General features: G+C 46.1%; 1 long non-coding RNA gene across 1 annotated transcript; it reads right to left on the reverse strand.

Moving 5' to 3' along the window:
• Positions 1–7,746: 7,746 nt before the first annotated feature.
• LOC136004339 (uncharacterized) lies at positions 7,747–16,520 on the reverse strand. Its single transcript, XR_010608392.1, has 3 exons — positions 16,226–16,520; positions 12,397–12,515; positions 7,747–10,990 (listed from the first exon to the last, which is right to left on the reverse strand). It is a non-coding gene; the product is annotated as an uncharacterized LOC136004339 (long non-coding RNA).
• Positions 16,521–17,805: the final 1,285 nt, after the last annotated feature.

The raw sequence follows: 17,805 nt of genomic DNA on the forward strand, positions 1-17,805 counted from the left end.
CAGTGTTAACAGTCAAGGAGTTTGCTGTATCATTGTCCATTTTTTTTTCTTCTTTCTGCCACCCTGATGCTGCTCGGGTGGTGGCTAGTAAAGCTTGTGGTTGAGCTACCCCTCTGGCTTTTTCAGTTAGCAGTTCTTGTTTCAACCGATCTGTCTGTTCCTCCAAGTCTTGGATTCACCCCCAGGTTACTTTAAACACACTAAGCAAGGCTCCTCCCATGCGCCCAGTGTGTTGCAGGCACTCTTTAGGCTTTGTTTGTGGTGTCTCTACAAACTGCCCCAATACTTCAATACATCGAGAGGGCTTTTTTTTTTTTTTTTTTCATTCCATGGCTCCGGTGTCCATTCTGGCCGTTCCACCGGTGGAGCACTGGGAGCCGAATCGGAGGGCAGCTTTTGAACATAGTTACCGAACTCAAATAATTTTTTTCAATTCGCTCATCTTGCTTTGCACGGCTACAAACACTGGCCTGCTCAGCAGCAGCCATAAATACTTGCCGGCAACGGCACTTTTGCATTAACATTTTCTTGCCCAAAATGTTAATCTGCTACCCGTTAAAAACTTTTACGAGAACCCAACAACAAAAAATACACAGAACACCATCGGCCCTCAACACACACACACACACATGGGATCCCACAAGCACGCTCAACACGACTACAATATTTGAAACACAAAATCCAGACAATCATTACTCCCACTACACGGCCCCATGTACAGAACGTGGTGCAAGGACCCTGTGAAGACGATCAGAAAACCAGCTCCTAGAATCATCATCGCGGTGCGAGGTGGCAGGCTCAACCTTAGCGGGTGTCCCTGTGGAGGCAACGTTCTGCTTCTGTGTATCGCATGAGGTTGGGCTTTTATACTGACCAAAATGCACACTCATTCCGACACAGGTGGCCAGCCTACGTCAGAAGTGGCCAGCAATATCTAGAAAGGTCCCCAAGGGTTGATAGAAACATGGACATACTTATATTTGCCAACTTTAGTACATGAGTATCACAGAGAGACTGTATCAAATGAGTTGTATATGGAGTCCCATGTCCATGGTCCGTCACTGTTTGCCTGATATCTTTGATAAGAGCATACAAGTGACCTTCCCACCGCAGGTCTTGATCTGGCACATACACCACAGGGAAAGCACACAATACATCTGCATCCCCCACCTGTCTCACTTTTCCCTTTACAGCTGCCCATTTATCATGAGGATCTGGGGGATATAAATCAGGTTCCTTTTCTGGATCAATAGCCCCCGTGTCAAAAGGACTATCCAGGTCAGCATCAGAATTATCAGGCAGCAGAACCTCAGGAGCAGCAACAGCAGTCTGATGAACATGCACAGGCTCCTCACAAATGTGTTCTGGAGTTTCATTTGTATCAGCTATGTCAGCATTACCAAGTGCAATTAAAACATTTCCTCCCTCAGGTTTCAGGTGATCTGAGGGTACTGTAATTGAGTCAGTTTGTGAAAGGTTATCATCCGCTACCTGCAGCTGAAGAGAGTGCAACACAGCAAAAATGATGCGCCAGGTAATTAAATAATCAGGATTAATATCATGGTCATTGGATTGTACAGTTTGTAACTGCTGTCCCACATGCTTCCAATCCCGTATTTCATAAGAGTCTGTAGAAGGGTCGTCTTCATCCCCATCCTCAGTCTTTGCAGCCGCAGCGGCAACCAGCGGAGGTTCAGGGGCTGGGAGGGGCACTTGGCTCCACTATCTCATTTTTTGACTTTAGTGTTTCTAAAATAGTTCTCCAACTGACTAAAAATTTTTTCGCAGTGTCTCTGATGCTTAAAGCAGGAATAAAGAGCTGAGAAAGAGGGTCTGTATTTACATCCAGAATTGCAGTGGCCACCCAATGCAAAAGCATATGTTATTTATGAGAGTCAATAGAAACATTGTGATTTTTCATCAAGCACTCCATGAGCTGTAAACCGGCTTTTTTGTCTGAACTTAACTTATTCCCCATCACCCCTGTCACTCACCTTGCTCACTCTGCAACGATGATTTGATTGCCGGCTATAAGCTTCCTTGCAGTGTCCTGTTTTTTGATAGGCGTGGGTTGCCCTCACCGGCGCGGAATCGCAGTCGTTCAGCTCCTCACAGGGGGCACCATTTGCGATGACAGATGACACGGACTCCTCTTGTGGGGAAGAGAGAAGACCTTTATTGTACTAAAGCATGCCTTTATATACCTTCACATAGGGCATTGGTTTACATTACAAGCATTCAGTAACTTTCCAACAGCCACGTATGTATTTTACACTGTTCCCAGAAAAGATCATGTTCCCATCACCTCACAATCTCATGTTTCTCTTGGACAAATGTCAGCACATTCCACTACCTTCTCCTACATCCTCTTAACCGTCTTCTGTTTGCTATTCCCACAGCTTGTGCCCCACCAGCTGCAGCATGTCATGCAGATCTCTATCGGCCACAGGCCCTTCACTGAGTCTGTCTGCTACACAACAGTATCCAGCACCTTCAAAGGGAAAAAATGTCTCCGGATCTGATGTCAAAGCAACAGACAACACAGCTACTCCAACTCCAAATACAGCAGCTACACCAACCCTAGTGACAAGTACAGCAGCTATTCAAACTCTGAATACAACATATGCGCAGCTACTCCAACTCCAAGTATAGCAACTACACCAACCCCAGCAGCTAAACTCCAACCACAACAGCGCAGCTACTCCTGCTCCAAGCACAGAACCTACACCAACCCCAGTGACAAGTACAGCAGCTACTCAAACTCCAACTGCAACAGTGCAGATACTCCAGCTCCAAGCACAGAACCTACACCAACCCCAGTGACAAGTACAACAGTTACTCAAACTCCAACCGCAACAGATAGTGCAGCTACTCCAACTCTGAGCACAGCAGCTACACCAGCCCCAGTGACAAGTACAGCAGCTACTCAAACTCCAACTGCAACAGTGCAGATACTCCAGCTCCAAGCACAGAACCTACACCAACCCCAGTGACAAGTACAACAGTTACTCAAACTCCAACCGCAACAGATAGTGCAGCTACTCCAACTCTGAGCACAGCAGCTACACCAGCCCCAGTGACAAGTACAGTAGCTACTCAAACTCTGACTACAACAGGCAACACAGCTAATCCAATTCCAAGCACAGCAACTACACCAACCCCAGCGACATGTACAGCAGCTACCCAAACCCTGACAACAGATACTGCAGCCACTCCAATCACAGTGATAATCACTGCAGCTAAACCAAAGGACCAATTCGTGCCAATATCAGTTGCCCCTGTATGCAAGGGGAATAGAAAACAGGAGGCACAAAAAGCAAGAAGAAAGATGAAGAAACAATGCACTTACTACATGGGACAGCATGTGATCAGGAGTTGTTATTACGTGAATCAGAGGAAAAGGAAGAAGAGGTGACATCTCGACCCCGGACCTCAACCGAGCTACGGAATATGCAAAAAGATTTTACCCATCAACCAGGGGAGCACATCATCACCTGGTTGCTTCTATGCTAGGACAATGGGGCCGACGGTCACGAACTAGAAGGTAGGGAAGCTAAGCACCTGGGATCACTTGCTAGGGAAGGAGGAATTGACAAAGCGACTGCAAAAGAGAAACAAGCCCTCAGCCTCTAGAGGCGGCTCTTGGCATCTGTGAAGGAAAGGTTTCTGTGCAAGGACAATGTTATGAGTCGTTTGGCCAAGTGGATTACTTGACAAAGTAGTGGACTAGACAAAGGCATCCAGTCTCTGAGGGAAACAGCCATTGTAGAGGTGATCTATTACAGGCCGGTTGCCAGGAATGCACCCATAGATCCAGATGAAGTTGAATGTACACAACCCATGTGGCGGAAATTTACACGGAATGCACCGTCATTATATGCCGGTGCATGCTTGGTGGTATCCGGGTATACTTGGTGGATCCGGGTATACTTGGTGGGAAATCCGATGTGTTCCTCAAGGGGATTTGATTTTAGGGGAAAACAGCCGATGAACTCGATTGTATGCTGTTGCCTGCTATGTAATACTTTTATAGCCCACTAACTAGATGTCTTCAGGTCACCAGTGACTGGCCCTGACTTCCCTCCGACCATCATCACAAAAGAGAATGAACTCTGATGAAACCAGGCAAGTTCTGCGATATCATCAGCAGGCAACAAACCAACACTGCACACAGCCTCTCCTGCCCCAAAAGACTGTTACGAGAGATGGAGCCTGACATCATGGACTGAATGGACTCAGGAGCTTTATAGGGGTTGGTCCATGAACTAAGGAATGATCTCTCTCTCTGTCTGTGTGTGCAGATATATATATATATATATGAGACAAGAGTGATGGCATACTGAAAAATGTGGGATCTGAGCATGACGTGAATGGTATGGAATAAGGGGTGGATACTGTCCTGGATTCAGCAGTAACAGTCATTTTTCTCAGTCTTGGTAGCTGATGCAGTGCTGTGTTTTTGACTTTCACCCTGGGAACAGCGCTGATAACACCAATGTTTTTACTTTTTGCACAGTAATGTTTAGTCTTTTAAAGACTTTCTGAGTCTCATGCTCTGCCAAGGAGGAGGGGAAGCGGGGAGGAAGCAGAGACAGGACACCTGACCCAAACTAGCCAAGGAGTTATTCCATACCACAGAACGTCATGCCCTCAATATAAACTGGGGGCAGTTACCCAGAAGGGCTAGATCACTGCTTGTGTCGGGCTGGGTATTGGTTGGCAGGTGGTGAGCGGTTGTATTCTCTTTCTTTGTTATTTCCCTTATCATTATTATTATTAGTGGTAGCAGTAGTGGTTTTGTGTTATATCTGTAGTTTCTGGACTGTTTTTATTTCAACCCATGGGATTTACATTCTTTCGATTCTCATCCCCATCCCTCTGGGAGCTGGGGGATAAAGGGGGGGAGTGAGCGAGCGGCTGCATGGTTCTGGGTTGCTGTCTGGGCTTAAACCATGACAACAGTAGGGCCCGGCACAAGCAATCCAGGAGGTTCTCGATTGTGTGGAAGACAACTCCCTTCCGCAAGTAATAGAGGATCCGATAAAGGGAGGTGTCATGCTAGACCTCATGCTTACCAACAGGGAGGGGCTGGTTGGAAATGTGACACTCCATGGCATCCTTGGTTTTAGCAATCATGAAATGGTCAAGTTTGAGATCCTCAGGGCAGTGGGAAGAGCGTGCAGCAAGCCCACTGCCCTGGACTTCAAGAGAGCAGACTTTGGCCTCTTCAGGAACCTACTTAGTAAAGTTCCATGGGATATAGCCCTAGAGAGCAGGGGGACCCAAGACTGTTGGTTGATATTCCAGGAATACCTACTACAAGCTCAGGAGTGTTGCATCCCAACTAGAAGGAAGTGCAGCAGGAGAACCAGGAGACCTCCTTGGATGGATAAGGAGCTGCTGAGGAAATTTAGAGGGAAAAAAAGAGGCTTATAGAAGATGGAAGCAAGGACAGGCAGCCTGGGAAGAATAGAGGGATGTTGTCTGGGAAGCTAGGGACCAGGTTAGGAAAGCTAAGGCCCAGTTAGAATTAAACTTGGCTAGGGATGTGAAAGATAACAGGAAGGGATTCTATAGTTACATTGCAAATAAAAGACAGACTTGGGACAACGTAGGCCCACTCTGGAAGCTATCAGGAGAAGTGGCTATCCTGAATTTGGAGAAGGCTGAGGTTCTTAATGACTTCTTTGCCTCAGTCTTCACTGGCAAAGGCTCTGACCACACCACCCAAGTCTTGGAAGGCAGATGCAGGGACTGTGAGAATTAATTCCTTAGGCCCACTGTAGGAAAGGATCACGTTCAAGATCATCTTAAAAACCTGAATGTGCACAAGTCCATGGGACCTGATGACATCCATTTGTAAGTCCTGAAGGAGCTGGCAAATGAAGTTGCTAAGCTACTGTCCATCTGTCGCAGCCACTCACTCACTCCCCCCTGTAAGGGTGGTGAGGCACTGGAATGGGTTGCCCAGGGAAGTTTTGAATGCTCCATCCCTTGTAGTGTTCAAGGCCAGGTTGAACAGAGCTTTGGGTGACATGGTTTAGTGTGAGGTGTCCCTGTCCATGGCAGGGGGTTGGAACTAGATGATCTTAAGGTCTTTACCAACCCTTACTATTCTATGATTCTATATTACAGTTTCTCACTACTCGCCAGCCGACACCCAGCCTGACCTGATCAGTGATCTGGGCCTTCCCGGTAACTCCCCCCAGTTTATACAGTGGGCATGACATGCTGTGGTATGGAATACCCCTTTGGCTGATTTGGGTCAGGTGTCCTGTCTCTGCTTCCTCCCGGCTTCTTGTGCCCCTCCTTGCTGGCCAATCATTAGACACGGAAAGACCTTGATTGGAGTAAACATTACTTAGCAACAACTAAAAACATCGGTGTTTTCAGTGTTGCTCCCAGGGTGAAAGTCAAAAACACAGCACTGCACCAGCTACTAAGAAGGAAAAAAATGATTGCTACTGCTGAACCCAGGACACTATCAGATGTCTATGGTGGATTATATTATTGTTTTTATAAGTTGATTTGTTTAGTCAGGCACATTTGTCTTCTTTCACCTCACACAGAACATTAAATCACTATCACTGTTCTGAAACATAACAGCACAGACCACAAGGAATATGAATGCACCTCCAATTTAAAATGTGTATATATATATAAAAGCATATATATATAAAATATATAAATTAAAACAGTATATATGAAGCCTCCCATAAAGATGCTATGTGTGATAGTGAGATGAAACCTAACGCATTCATACAGACCCAACAACAGCTAGCTCCTCTTCTTCCTTCAGCAGTTCTCTATTCCACTTATTTCACTCAAAATCAGCAAGAGTTAAAATATCATTGCAGGAAAACCTGGTTTCTATGGCTATGGACCTCTGAGAAATCCATTAATCAGAAATATAAGGCAGAAGGAAGACTGCAATGCAGAACTTCCAGGGTGCTGGACTGGCAAGTGCCCAGCAAGATCTCCCACATACTGCATTAATATCATTAGAAGATCTCATATGGTATCAATCCAACAGTTAAGGACATTGAAGTGGAATGAGCAAAACCTAGTAAGAAATGCAGCGAAAATACATTGAGCACTATCAAATCCATTAGGAACATTCCAAGGGCAGAAGGAACAGATCTGTGATAAGTACACACTGCAAGATATTTATAGGAACCAATGCGAAGGAAGCCCATGGCAAGTACAGCAAAACTAAGGAAGGAATGGAGTTACAAAATCCAGAAGAAAGCAAATTTATTGTAACCCCCCAAACAAGAGGCACTAAATGAGCTGCCCATCTCCTCAGCCTGTCATTTCTAGACAGCCCCCCCAGCAAATAGACCTGATCACTTCTCCAACCCAGGCTGTAAGCCCAACCCTGCCTTGACCTTAATTATTACCTGCAGAATAATCTTCCTAAACAACTAAAACCATGAACAGATCGCAGAGGAGGATTATTTCAAATCTCCCCATGGTTCCAGAATTACCAGTTATGTATCCATCACCATCTAATGCTGCATGTTGAAAACCAAGATCTTCATGCAAGTATGTGCCATTTAAGAAAGCCTTTCTCCTCCCTCCTGGTGATTAAAATATTACAATTCCATCGTAATTCTACAGTTCTGATCCTGTAAGTAGTTTATTGGAAAATCTGTGAACTGCACGTGGGGACTTGCCTGTCTCTGTTGGGAGCAAAACGATGGGAAACAACTGGAGTTTTGAAATAAAGCCACAGCAAAGGCATGGTAATCTATGTTGCGTTTATTGTAGATGCAGTGAATTATGAAAGCCATTACAGCCCACTATTTAAATGCTTTTTTCTAACCCATATGAAATCAGAACAGCAGCTCAATTTCTGCAGGTTTCCTGGTTTGATTATATAAATATTTATATAGTGGAAGGAAAAAAAAAAAGCTTTGCACTTCCCACTGAAACCTTCTACCCAGAAGGAAACCACTTGCAAATGACAGAGGACAAGAAATATTTAGGGAGGTTTGGGTAAGGCCAGGTCGCCCCCTGCGATGTGAAGGGCAGTGGTGGCTTCAGACCTTTCTGTGGTGTATTGGAGCTCATTAAATTTGTTTAAAAGAAAGCAAGCAGGCATTAATTAACATTAACATATATTCTGGCTTCTTCCCACCACAGAAACCTATCTATTTTCCAAGAGAGGGGAAAAAACCCCACAGCAAAATAAGAGGACCCTGAAGGAGGTGAAGATCAGCCCCAGGCTGCTGATGGGAAGAGGCATCACCGGATGCTTCATGAGCAGCCCAGCTTCCCCATGGCCAGACCTGTGGAACCTGAAGCACTGCTCAAAGTATTTGCTGAGCACCTGAGAAGTCTCTCAGCCATGGTGCTGGGGTTGCTCCCTGTGGCAGAACCTGTCCCAGCTTCTCCTCCAGAGGGTGGAAACTGGTTTCTCTCAACGGAGCCAACTGTGCCGCAGAGACATGGCCAGCAAAAACTTGGGGAGGATCTGCATCATCCCTGTGAGTGGGGGCATCCCCTCACCCACCACTTCTTGCCACCTCTCAGCTCACCAGAAGCTCACTCCAGTTGGTGCTGGGTTAGAGGAAGATGAGGAATTGGTGGTGCTGGAGGAAGATTGGACACCTTGAGCCATCCATCAGCTGGGCGTGCTGGCTGCTAACCAGATGTTTACCTTCCCATCCAGTGCTGTTGGGAAAGTGCCTTCACAAGTGCCCCATTGCAGAGAAGAGCAAGGCCAGAGTGGATTCTCCATGGGAAATGTGGCCAAGAGCCAACCAAGTGACCAAAGGGGGCTGGAAATTGGCTGCTGGAGATGCTGCAGGTCATGGAGGTCCATCAATGAGGGCTGGGGACCACCTGCATGCTTGTGCATTCTTGCTTGCATGCTACAGGCTCTGACCTGACTCTGAAACACTGTTGTCCTGGATTCAGCAGTAGCAGTCATTTTTCTCCTTCTTAGTAGCTAGTGCAGTGCTGTGTTTTTTGACTTTCAGCCTGGGAACAACGCTGATAACATACCAATGTTTTTAGTTGTTGCTAAGTAATGTTTACTCTGACCAAGGACTTTCTGAGTCTCATGCTCTGCCAGGGAGGAGGGGAAGACAGGAGGAAGCAGAGACAGGACACCTGACCCAAACTAGCCAAAGGGGTATTCCATACCACAGCACATCATGCCCAGTATATAAACTGGGGGGAGTTACCTGGAAGGCCCAGATCGCTGCTCAGGTAGGGCTGGGTATTGGTTGGCAGGTGATGAGCAGTTGTATTCTCTTCCCCTGTTATTTCCCTTATCAATATTATTATTGGTGGTAGCAGTAGTAGTTTTGTGTTATACCTTAGTTACTGGACTGCTCATATCTCAAGCCATGGGTGTTACATTCTTTCAATTCTCCTCCCCATCCCTCTGGGAGCAGGGAGAGGAAGAATGTGGGGAGTGAGTGAGTGGCTGCATGGTTCTGAGTTACCGCCTGGGCTTAAACCATGATGATTGGCTGGGAGAGGAGAGCACGTTTTGCACTGCTCTTTCCCATATCAGCTGGAAACTATGAGACAAGGAGGCACAAAATCACAAAATGAAATATAAACCTTTGTAAATAAATAGAATCAGTTTTAAGTAATGTTAAGTTTGATGGCTTTGTAACAGTAGCAATGGAAAATAACTGAGGTGCATGATTCACAGAAAAAAAAAGTAGAGTGCGGCTAGAGAACATACTGAGAATTCTTCTATAAGATAATTGTAGTTGACATAATTTTAGGTCCTTATGACCTTAGTACAAAAAGTGTAAGAAAAACAGGATAGAAAAATCACCTCGGGATGGGGAGTATCTAAGACTAGCAGATGTCCAGGATGGGCACAGTTAAACTAACTGATAAGTAGAAGGACAGGATGATTGCTATGTCTGTAGTGTTAATTAAGCTGGTGTAAACATCTACTGCACATGCTTCAAAGGCTGCCAGAAGTGATGAAGATTGTTGGAAGAAGTAAACGACTCTCAGAGACCACCACCACATTTTTGTACGCATGCAGGGAAACTTTCTGAAAAATGATGTAATTCATACGTAGTCTCATGAATATGCATGTATGCCCAGTGACTATATAAGGACGGCTTGTGTAGCAATATGGGGACACACGTTAGGTGGAGCCATCCCCCGTGTCTCCCAGCACCACAATAAAGAATACCTGCTTGTCAACTTAAACTTTGTTGGCAAGTTTGTCCCTGGAGTTTTCTCCGAATCAACTGACACGGCTTCTCCCTTCCTGAACTCGGGAAACCCGTGACAGTCTTGGCACCACACAGGGACCCTCAGGCATCTTGCAGTCTATGCATGCCAGGACAGACCTTGGTGTTATTGTGACAGTGGGATTTGGTCTGTGCTCGGCTTGTGAGCATAGTCCACATCCTTTTTGGATAAATCACTCTCCAGCTGCTGCTGACAACCTTAAGACCAACAGAGAATCCTTGTTGTTTATCTCCCCTGGTTGCTTCTGGCCAAGTTGTGACTCAGCTGTCAGAGGTGAAGAACTCCTCATGCTTCATCTGAACACTCATTAACCACCCAGAGCCATAAAAAGCAATTTCTTCAGGGCTCCCTCTCTGTTAGGCTGGATTTTGAAGCAAGAGGGCTGGCCTGAGATTTGGTGGGAATATTCATGAAGATGCTCAATAAAAATAGATCTTCAGAGCTCAGAAACCTTGTATGATTCTGGGTCATATGGCAGGTTGTTTCATCAGCACTGAGTAAAGGTCTAGGCAGAAAAGAAAGGCAGATCCTACCCTTAGCTCTTAGCAAGGCCTACAGCTATGGCTCCTACTCCTGTCCCAGGACATGCTTGGATCTTTTAATCTTCTCATGGTGTGGAAATCACATGAATAGTGACTAAACTATTGGAAGATTTGGAGAATATTTCTTCTCCCAGGTGGGTGCGTGCTGTGTGGGAGGTGACAGGTGATTTCTGGTGCACTGGTGATTTTGGTGGTGTTGGACTTAAACTGGAACCCTATGATCCAAGGAAATAAACAAACAATTAAAAAAAGGCAGAATGAAACTCAGCAGACCCTTTCCAACTGCCCCAGCCACGGTGTCAGTGCTATGCAAAGCCAGTGATCTTCAGAGCTTTACCACACCGGACCTTATCTGGATGTCAGCTTGCTGCCAAGGATGCCCTCTATGAGAAGGGCAGCTGAATTCTATTCTTCACATCTTGAGTTGTGAGTGCAGTGAAGCTTTCCCACACCTCCTCTCCGAGCTCTTGTTTTGCTCCTGAATTATCTGGGAGGGCTGATCTAGTCAAAAGCTTGGCAGAAGTGCTGTTGTGAATGGCCTCCTTTGGAAAGGACCCTCAGAAACCTCAGAGAGATGTGCCATGGAGGGATATCCTTCTAACGGGGACCTGCTAAACCTCATTAGCTTCTAATATGGGTCTTGTTGCTACTACCACACAGAGCACACAGTGCCACTGTCTACCGCTGCCTTTGACTAGTTGTTAGTGCTGACCACTGTTGTGTGAAGCCTCTGCAGAGGTACAGATATCCTCACCATCTACCTGGATATTTTCCCAACCTCAAGGCCATGGTGTGCTCCCTATCAGCTGCTCTTTTACCTCCCTGTGTCTCTTCCCAGCATGGAGATATGCAGACTATCCTATCTGGATGTTTACAGGGAGGTGAAAGAGCAGCTCAGTATATAAACTGGGGGGAGTTACCCAGAAGGCCCAGATCACTGCTCGGGTCGGGCTGGGTATAGGTTGGCGGGTGGTGAGCAATAGTATTCTCTCCCCTTGTTATTTCCCTTATCATTATTATTATTGGTGGTAGCAGTAGTAGTAGTTTTGTATTATACCTTAGTTACTGGACTGTTTTTAGCCTGTGGGAGTTACATTCTTTTGATTCTCCTCCCCATCCCTCTGGGAGCGGAGGGAGGAATAAGGGGGGGAGTGAGCAAGCGGCTCTGTGGTTCTGAGTTACCGGCTGGGCTTAAACCATGACAGAGCAGTATAAAAAATGAAAGTGGAAAAAATGAAGGTGTAAATATTGCATTTTACACCAGTCTGGAGTCTGCTCAGCTGTAGGGAGTCAACCTCTGTCATTGTGTTATCGGTACAGGTCTTTACATGCTCAGGAAATGTGTGGATTAATGGCTGGGGGGCTGGTTTAGTGAAACATCTTTTTCCCATCCCTCCATATACCTCTACTTACTGTCACTAACTCCCCAGGCAGAAAATAACACAAAAATAGACAAGATCCAAGAAAACAAGCTGTAATTTGTGTAGCAGACACTGCTCTGTGTTTGTGGCTCTCAGTCACAAGGATTAATTAGGGAGTTGCTGATCTCTCCACTTCCCACCCTTCTTGCCCAGAGCCCACAATCTGTATTTCCCCGCCTCTCTGGGAATGCTTCACTTACCTTATTTCTCCAAACATGGATCCAGCTTTCAGAGCCACCAGCACAGTTTTCCCATCAGGTCCCTCCAGCACCTGCACTTGTCCTGCCTGGATAATGTGCATCTCATGGCTAATTTCTCCCTGCAATGAAGATGGATGCTGTGTGGGGTGCCCACAAACAGGGAGACCTTATGGGTGCCTGTAATGGATAGGAACCTAGCTGAGAGTTGACTCCCTGAGAGGCATAACAAAGGATGTTGTTTGCCACAGTGTATCTGGTCATTGTGACTGTTGGAAAGAGACAGGAAAACAGAGGTGTACAGCTGTTCATACTTGGCCGCACTGGGGTGCCTGGCCAACACTCGGAGTGGACAACAGTGAGATCATGAGAAACCGCACAGCCCCATGAGTAAACGATTAGAGATCTGGCATAAAGCCAGTTGTTTTGATAAGGGTATAAAAGCAGGACCCTCTTGTGGCCATGAGAGAAGCCTCACCTATGGGTGGATGCACCATGTAGGAATTTTCCCAATCACCTGAGACTCCTGGCATTGGCTGCAGTGGGGCTTCCCAGCTAGAAGTGCGGGCCTGGATGATGATTCAGTGGTAACTGGTGATGTATTTCTTCTTAATCTCTGTTCTTACTATACAGTAATGATTTAATGCATTGCTAACTCTTTCTGGTACTTATATACCTTACCTATATCTCTGATTTGCTTTATTGTACTTATTCATTATATATAGATATTTACCTAATTGACATTATTGTGCTTGCTTTAGAGTGCTTATTTGCTTTAGTGTGCTTGTTTAATAAACTCTGAATATTATACAGCCAGTGTGTGGTCACTTTGTGGTGTACCCTGTCAGCAGAACAATGCCCTAACCTGTGTATTGCTGGAAACCCCCATGACCATGTTGCCCCCTCCAACCTCTCCAAATGCTTTGTCCTGATGATGCTCACTCCTGAGCATCCTCATCTTAGCACCCCAAAGTCTCCTCCTGCTCTCCCTGCTCTCCTGCTGTTCATGGCTGCAGCAGAAGAGGTCAGTCTTTGCAGACCAGCTGCAAACAAGGATGTTTTTGCTCTGTGAAGTGGCTAGATGCCATGGTATCCTGGGTTCAGCTGTAGCAATCATTTTTCTCCTTCTTAGTAGCTGGTGCAGTGCTGTGTTTTTGACTTTCAGCCAGGGAACAATGCTGATAACACCGATGTTTTTAGTTGTTGCTCAGTAATGTTTACTCTGACCAAGGATTTTTTGAGTCTCATGCTCTGACAGGGAGGAAGGGAAGCTGGGAGGAAGCAAAGACAGGACACCTGACCCAAACTAGCCAAAGGGGTATTCCATACCACAGCACATCATGCCCAGTATATAAACTGGGGGCAGTTTATATAAAAGCAGAGGGTCCCTGTTCAGGTGCCAAATTGTTACCATAAAAGTCACTCAGAGAAACTCTCCATGACTCAATTTGGAGTTTCAGAAAGCAGCATTCTTTATTGCAGTGCTGGGTGCACATGTGAATTGCTTCACAAAGGTGAGAGCACCTGATACTTGCCAACAGTGGCTATATATTTAGCATACTCATGCGTATTCATAGCTTTTCCTGGAACTAACTATAATATTTGCATCCTAATTACACATGTGCTTTCTTGCTGAGTGGGGGTCTTTGGTGGATGCCAATGGTCTTCCTCACTGTGTTTACTGAATGACCTCAGTGCTTGCTCATGCTTACAAGGTCCTAGTGACGAGTTAGCAGTTGGTATGTCCTTGCTTCCGTTCTGTTCCAGTCTCATTCCACGCTAGGCACCACTCTGTTATCTTGAAGGCTGACATCCTTGGTCTTATTTACTGTCTCCTTAGTTGTTATCAGTCCCATGATGTTCCTTCCCCCATCAGCTGAACAATCCTTTCTCTCTATATGTTAGTAAGTTAGAACAGTTTGGCCTATTCTACTGTGTTATAGACATACACACTATTGTTAAAGATTTAAGGTTACAGAAGACTGGAGCAGCAACTTTCTTCAGAGGATCATCCTTGACCATTGTTCTCCTCTTCAATTCATGCACCTATTCCTCTAGAACCGAGGTAGGATTTCCATCCCACTTTCTCATGTCTTCCCCATGACCCCACAGGTAAAACCATAGGGTAGCCTGTGGCGTGTACCTCCTATATCTTCTCTCTCGGGCAGTAGGGCACCTTCTGTTAATAGCTGAGACACAGGTTGGTACACATGGGCAGCTGGATAGGTCGGATAGATTGTCTCTTAATTCTTTGAGCTCCTGAGTCAAGAGTTTTTTCCACAGCTGAAGTGATGGAAGGGGTGAGATTGTCTTCAAACTCTTGGAGTTGACTAGTCACTTCATCTACTGTTGGTGGTGCTGTCTCATTCTAGGTCTTTCTCTAAGGAGAAAAATAACTATTACAGCTGAACCGAGGACACAAATTAAGGAAATACTTGGGGGCGGTGGAGGGAGGTGACAGCAGTGTCCGTCCGCCTGGTTTCTCTGATGCAAGCTGGCATTGGCAGCTTTTCTGAGGTGGGATTGCAGGAAGCAGAGAGACTTGGCAAGAGGCAGGGGTGGTGGGAACTGAAGGGCTCGTCCTTTTTCTGTGTCACTTTCATGTAGGCAGGAGCTGCACTAGTATCTTTAATCTGTGATAGAGCTCGCAAGGCTAGTCTCATAGATTCCTTTAACAATTCTGGACCTAGCTGGACTTGAGCCTCCTTAGTGGAGAACTGTCCGATTCCCATCAGGTGTTGTAATTGCACCCCAATCAGGGGATCTCCCTGGCCTCGTTGAACTGCAACCGCCTCTTGACGGGCTTCCTGCCAATACATGTTCCATAACAACAACTGCGAAGGGGTGAGGATTAATTTCACAATACTTTTAATATCCTCGATTAACAGCAAATCTGTTCCCCAAATATATGACAACATTTGCCTAGTGGGTTCAGACTGAATGCCTGTGGAAGAAACAGTTTGCCTTAACTGAGATAACAATTTCCAATTTAATGGAGACATTTCAGCATTTACTGCCTGACCTTGAGGGTTAATCTGGTACTTAACAGGAAAGGCAAGAATCTTTTCCTGCAACGCCTGCGAACAATCAAAATCGTTTGACAGAGCCTCTCTCTGAACAGATTTCCAATCTATCACCTGGATTCTCATTTGTCTACCTGTGTTCTGCGACTTTACCCTTTCCTTACAACAACCTTCTTGTTCCCCTTTTTTCTTTACATGATCTTTACGGTCTTTATCAGTCAAACAAGACGGCTGTGCAGCTAAAAATACTCCACTATTCTGATAGTGAGCAGCTTCCTCCTCCAGGGTCTCCTCCTCCGATGGAGTTAATCCCTCTTCCGAGGATTCTGCCGGGGGTGTGGATGGGTCTATCTTTATATCAAGGTTGACTGTCGATGTTACGGGCGGATCAGAAACGTAATCCTTGCCAACCTGATAGTGAGTCAGACCGGCTGGAGGAGCTGGAGAAGAAAGGGCTGAAAGTTTCTCCTGAGCTGCAGCCGCGACCTTCTGCTCAGCTGCATACTTATGTAGGCAATTAATAACTGACCTCCAGTCTTTAGCACATTTTTTTGCTTGCTTGTTATCATCAATCACTTTATTCCAAAGCTCATCCCCAAACTTCCTCCATTCGGGTAGATCAAATACATCGTTAGGATCTTGGAAACAACCTAACTCTCTCGCGTATTCTAACAGAGCCTTTAATCCCTTAGTTAAGTCCAATTCCTTACCCACTCCCCGCTTCTCTTAGAAGCACTTAAATAAATCATATGCTGCCTCTCTATCCATTACAATTCAACACATAAGGCATTGGCACCAGTGCAGCTCACCAGGAGGCAGATGAAATATGGGCGGCAAGACAAGGAAAATCTTGCTCAGGCTCTTGGAACCGACGCTGCCTGCAGCAAAGCGTTCTTAGCCTTCCGAAGGCTGCTTTCTTCGGAGCTTTCCCAATCCCTGATGTCGTCCCAGCCTTTAAATGTACCTGGGTCCCTGTTGCAATCGGTCCGCTCCCCTCCTATTCCAGCTGTCTTCTTTGCTCAGTCAAGCAACAGCAAGAGGGTCCCTGTTCAGGCGCCAATTTGTCGCAGCAGGGAAGAATCAAGACAAGACCATTGTGATCCATAAGCGTGATTCGTTTATTGGGCTTCTACCTCCGGTTAATATAGCAACAATAATACATGAATATGCAAATACTAGGCACTTGATTGGTTCTGGCATAAGTAAGGCATTGCATAAGCTCATTTTTGCGGATAAACTGTGTACTTTTATATCCTCTATTTTTATGTGCTTATCTTGTTTATTAGTGTCCTTGTCTGTAATTGGCCAGAGCATGGCGCTTCCCTCCAGATGTCCCTCAGTTCCTCATTATCTGGTGCTAGTAAGTCTGCACCATTTTCTAAACAAATGTTCTATTTCAGCTCGTTGATGGGAACGTGACCTTTCTCTGTTAGCCACATCTCCACAGGGTGGAATGTCCACAGTGAGGGGACAGATCTGGTCCTGCAGAGTATAGGCAGGTGCTACACCCTAAGTTGTCATTACTAGTTGTCTCCACCCCCCGAAGGGCTAATTTTTCAAATTAACATAATTAATATTTTTAATAAAACTCATGCACCATCTGCGCTGCCACAGTGCGGTGGCAACAGCGGGGAGGAGGTGGTGTGTTTCCTGAGCAAGGGTGAAGGCCACATCCCTCTGTGTGGTAGTTAGGGTTCGGCGGTCGGAAGATGTCGCGCTTTACGGAAAGATAAGAAGATAAGGCCCCTCTCCCTAGAGCCAGTAACACTTGGTTTGTGATGTAAGTAGACAGAAGTGACGTTGTAAACTCAGGGTATATAATGCTATGTTACCCACCAATAAACGCCATTTGCCATCCACCACATTGGTGTCTGTGAGCAGATGGACCGAGCGGCCTGGGGTTGGTCGCCGTGCCGTTCCTGAGATAGGTCGCCACGCCCCCGAAGGCAACAAGTGGTGCCGAAACCCAGGACCTTTAGATCCCGGGAAGGATCGGGGTTTCAGGAATCGCCTGGACGGGTGAATGGCGGCCAGAGCAGCTGGACCAGCCCGGCGAGGAGAAGGGAGCTCCCAGGACCCACAAGGAGGATGGAAGCCCTTGTGAAGGTCGTATCACAGTTACATAGTCAGTGGGGTATTGATTGTAAACCTAAAGATTTTACTCTCGCAGTTGCGAGGCTTTTGCAAACTGGGGTTATTGCCCAGCCAGTGGATATTCTCCACCCCAAAGTGTGGGATAAATGTACTGAAGCGTTAGCCAAAGATACAATGTCCTCGGGTTGTGGGAAAAATCTCAAGTCATGGGGGAAAGTCGTACAGGCTCTGAAAAAGGCTATATAAGAACAGGAGACCTGGAAGGCAGCAGAGAACTGTTTGTTGGCCACCCCGA

Source organism: Lathamus discolor, chromosome W (genome assembly GCF_037157495.1).
Source record: "Lathamus discolor isolate bLatDis1 chromosome W, bLatDis1.hap1, whole genome shotgun sequence".
Lineage (NCBI taxonomy): Eukaryota > Metazoa > Chordata > Aves > Psittaciformes > Psittacidae > Lathamus > Lathamus discolor.